Source organism: Leptodactylus fuscus, chromosome 11, assembly GCF_031893055.1.
Source record: "Leptodactylus fuscus isolate aLepFus1 chromosome 11, aLepFus1.hap2, whole genome shotgun sequence".
Taxonomy (NCBI): Eukaryota; Metazoa; Chordata; class Amphibia; order Anura; family Leptodactylidae; genus Leptodactylus; species Leptodactylus fuscus.
In genome coordinates this window covers 79,577,084-79,582,449 of record NC_134275.1, presented here as the reverse complement: position 1 = coordinate 79,582,449, position 5,366 = coordinate 79,577,084, and positions in this window count along the sequence as shown.

The following is a 5,366-nucleotide window of genomic DNA, read 5'->3' as shown; positions in this document are numbered from 1 at the left end:
CAGTATAATGTACCCTAAGTGCCCACAAAGTATAATGTACCCTAAGTGCCCACACAGTATAATGTACCCTAAGTGCCCGCACAGTATAATGTACCCTAAGTGCCCGCACAGTATAATGTACCCTAAGTGCCCGCACAGTATAATGTACCCTAAGTGCCCACACAGTATAATGTACCCTAAGTGCCCGCACAGTATAATGTACCCTAAGTGCCCGCACAGTATAATGTACCCTAAGTGCCCGCACAGTATAATGTACCCTAAGTGCCCGCACAGTATAATGTACCCTAAGTGCCCGCACAGTATAATGTACCCTAAGTGCCCGCACAGTATAACGTACCCTAAGTGCCCGCACAGTATAATGTACCCTAAGTGCCCGCACAGTATAATGTACCCTAAGTGCCCGCACAGTATAATGTACCCTAAGTGCCCGCACAGTATAATGTACCCTAAGTGCCTGCACAGTATAATGTACCCTAAGTTCCCGCACAGTATAATGTACCCTAAGTGCCTGCACAGTATAATGTACCCTAAGTGCCCGCACAGTATAATGTATCCTAAGTGCCCGCACAGTATAATGTACCCTAAGTGCCCACACAGTATAATGTACCCTAAGTTCCCGCACAGTATAATGTACCCTAAGTGCCCACAAAGTATAATGTACCCTAAGTGCCCGCACAGTATAATGTACCCTAAGTGCCCACACAGTATAATGTACCCTAAGTGCCCGCACAGTATAATGTACCCTAAGTGCCCGCACAGTATAATGTACCCTAAGTGCCCACACAGTATAATGTATCCTAAGTGCCCGCACAGTATAATGTATCCTAAGTGCCCGCACAGTATAATGTACCCTAAGTGCCCGCACAGTATAATGTACCCTAAGTGCCCGCACAGTATAATGTACCCTAAGTGCCCGCACAGTATAATGTACCCTAAGTGCCTGCACAGTATAATGTACCCTAAGTGCCCGCACAGTATAATGTACCCTAAGTGCCTGCACAGTATAATGTACCCTAAGTGCCCGCACAGTATAATGTACCCTAAGTGCCCGCACAGTATAATGTACCCTAAGTGCCCACACAGTATAATGTACCCTAAGTGCCCGCACAGTATAATGTACCCTAAGTGCCCGCACAGTATAATGTACCCTAAGTGCCCGCACAGTATAATGTACCCTAAGTGCCTGCACAGTATAATGTACCCTAAGTGCCCGCACAGTATAATGTACCCTAAGTGCCCGCACAGTATAATGTACCCTAAGTGCCCGCACAGTATAATGTACCCTAAGTGCCCGCACAGTATAATGTACCCTAAGTGCCTGTACAGTATAATGTACCCTAAGTGCCCGCACAGTATAATGTATCCTAAGTGCCCGCACAGTATAATGTACCCTAAGTGCCCACACAGTATAATGTACCCTAAGTTCCCGCACAGTATAATGTACCCTAAGTGCCCACAAAGTATAATGTACCCTAAGTGCCCACACAGTATAATGTACCCTAAGTGCCCACACAGTATAATGTACCCTAAGTGCCCGCACAGTATAATGTACCCTAAGTGCCCACACAGTATAATGTACCCTAAGTGCCCGCACAGTATAATGTACCCTAAGTGCCCACACAGTATAATGTACCCTAAGTTCCCGCACAGTATAATGTACCCTAAGTGCCCGCACAGTATAATGTACCCTAAGTGCCCGCACAGTATAATGTATCCTAAGTGCCCGCACAGTATAATGTATCCTAAGTGCCCGCACAGTATAATGTACCCTAAGTGCCCGCACAGTATAATGTACCCTAAGTGCCCGCACAGTATAATGTACCCTAAGTGCCCGCACAGTATAATGTACCCAAAGTGCCCGCACAGTATAATGTACCCTAAGTGCCCACACAGTATAATGTACCCTAAGTGCCCGCACAGTATAATGTACCCTAAGTGCCCGCACAGTATAATGTACCCTAAGTGCCCGCACAGTATAATGTATCCTAAGTGCCCACACAGTATAATGTACCCTAAGTGCCCGCACAGTATAATGTATCCTAAGTGCCCGCACAGTATAATGTACCCTAAGTGCCCGCACAGTATAATGTACCCTAAGTGCCCGCACAGTATAATGTACCCTAAGTGCCCGCACAGTATAATGTACCCTAAGTGCCCGCACAGTATAATGTACCCTAAGTGCCCGCACAGTATAATGTACCCTAAGTGCCCGCACAGTATAATGTACCCTAAGTGCCCGCACAGTATAATGTACCCTAAGTTCCCGCACAGTATAATGTACCCTAAGTGCCCGCACAGTATAATGTACCCTAAGTGCCCGCACAGTATAATGTATCCTAAGTGCCCGCACAGTATAATGTACCCTAAGTGCCCGCACAGTATAATGTATCCTAAGTGCCCGCACAGTATAATGTATCCTAAGTGCCCACACAGTATAATGTACCCTAAGTGCCCGCACAGTATAATGTACCCTAAGTGCCCACACAGTATAATGTACCCTAAGTGCCCACACAGTATAATTTACCCTAAGTGCCCGCACAGTATAATGTACCCTAAGTGCCCGCACAGTATAATGTACCCTAACCACCCGCACAGTATAATGTACCCTAAGTGCCCACACAGTATAATGTACCCTAAGTGCCCACACAGTATAATGTACCCTAAGTGCCCGCACAGTATAATGTACCCTAAGTGCCCGCACAGTATAATGTACCCTAAGTGCCCACACAGTATAATGTACCCTAAGTGCCCGCACAGTATAATGTATCCTAAGTGCCCACACAGTATAATGTACCCTAAGTGCCCGCACAGTATAATGTATCCTAAGTGCCCGCACAGTATAATGTACCCTAAGTGCCCGCACAGTATAATGTACCCTAAGTGCCCGCACAGTATAATGTACCCTAAGTGCCCGCACAGTATAATGTACCCTAAGTGCCCGCACAGTATAATGTACCCTAAGTGCCCGCACAGTATAATGTACCCTAAGTGCCCGCACAGTATAATGTACCCTAAGTGCCCGCACAGTATAATGTACCCTAAGTTCCCGCACAGTATAATGTACCCTAAGTGCCCGCACAGTATAATGTACCCTAAGTGCCCGCACAGTATAATGTATCCTAAGTGCCCGCACAGTATAATGTACCCTAAGTGCCCGCACAGTATAATGTATCCTAAGTGCCCGCACAGTATAATGTATCCTAAGTGCCCACACAGTATAATGTACCCTAAGTGCCCGCACAGTATAATGTACCCTAAGTGCCCACACAGTATAATGTACCCTAAGTGCCCACACAGTATAATTTACCCTAAGTGCCCACACAGTATAATGTACCCTAAGTGCCCGCACAGTATAATGTACCCTAACCACCCGCACAGTATAATGTACCCTAAGTGCCCACACAGTATAATGTACCCTAAGTGCCCACACAGTATAATGTACCCTAAGTGCCCGCACAGTATAATGTACCCTAAGTGCCCGCACAGTATAATGTACCCTAAGTGCCCACACAGTATAATGTACCCTAAGTGCCCGCACAGTATAATGCACCCTAAGTGCCCGCACAGTATAATGTACCCTAAGTACCCGCACAGTATAATGTACCCTAAGTGCCCGCACAGTATAATGTACCCTAAGTGCCCGCACAGTATAATGTACCCTAAGTGCCCGCACAGTATAATGTACCCTAAGTGCCCACACAGTATAATGTACCCTAAGTGCCGAAACAGTAAAATGTACCCTAAGTGCCCGCACAGTATAATGTACCCTAAGTACCCGCACAGTATAATGTACCCTAAGTGCCCGCACAGTATAATGTACCCTAAGTGCCCGCACAGTATAATGCACCCTAAGTGCCCGCACAGTATAATGTACCCTAAGTGCCCGCACAGTATAATGTACCCTAAGTGCCCGCACAGTATAATGTACCCTAAGTGCCCACACAGTATAATGTACCCTAAGTACCCGCACAGTATAATGTACCTTAAGTGCCCGCACAGTATAATGTACCCTAAGTGCCCACACAGTATAATGTACCCTAAGTGCCCGCACAGTATAATGTACCCTAAGTGCCCGCACAGTATAATGCACCCTAAGTGCCCGCACAGTATAATGTACCCTAAGTACCCGCACAGTATAATGTACCCTAAGTGCCCGCACAGTATAATGTACCCTAAGTGCCCACACAGTATAATGTACCCTAAGTGCCCGCACAGTATAATGCACCCTAAGTGCCCGCACAGTATAATGTACCCTAAGTACCCGCACAGTATAATGTACCCTAAGTGCCCGCACAGTATAATGTACCCTAAGTGCCCGCACAGTATAATGTACCCTAAGTGCCCGCACAGTATAATGTACCCTAAGTGCCCACACAGTATAATGTACCCTAAGTGCCTGCACAGTATAATGTACCCTAAGTGCCCGCACAGTATAATGTACCCTAAGTGCCCGCACAGTATAATGTATCCTAAGTGCCCGCACAGTATAATGCACCCTAAGTGCCCGCACAGTATAATGTACCCTAAGTACCCGCACAGTATAATGTACCCTAACCGCCTGCACAGTATAATGTACCCTAAGTGCCCGCACAGTATAATGTACCCTAAGTGCCCGCACAGTATAATGTACCCTAAGTGCCCGCACAGTATAATGTACCCTAAGTGCCCGCACAGTATAATGTACCCTAAGTTCCCGCACAGTATAATGTACCCTAAGTGCCCACACAGTATAATGTACCCTAAGTGCCCGCACAGTATAATGTACCATAAGTTCCCGCACAGTATAATGTACCCTAAGTGCCCGCACAATACAATGTACCCTAAGTGCCCGCACAGTATAATGTACCCTAAGTGCCCGCACAGTATAATGTACCCTAAGTGCCCGCACAGTATAATGTACCCTAAGTGCCCGCACAGTATAATGTACCCTAAGTGCCCGCACAGTATAATGTACCCTAAGTGCCCACACAGTATAATGTACCCTAAGTGCCCACACAGTATAATGTACCCTAAGTGCCCACACAGTATAATGTACCCTAAGTGCCCGCACAGTATAATGTACCCTAAGTGCCCACACAGTATAATGTACCCTAAGTTCCCGCACAGTATAATGTACCCTAAGTGCCCACACAGTATAATGTACCCTAACCGCCTGCACAGTATAATGTACCCTAAGTGCCCGCACAGTATAATGTACCCTAAGTGCCCACACAGTATAATGTACCCTAACCGCCTGCACAGTATAATGTACCCTAAGTGCCCGCACAGTATAATGTACCCTAAGTGCCCGCACAGTATAATGTACCTGTCACGGGATGGTTAGAGTCCATACTATAGGCCATGTGTAATATATATTTCATGTGGAA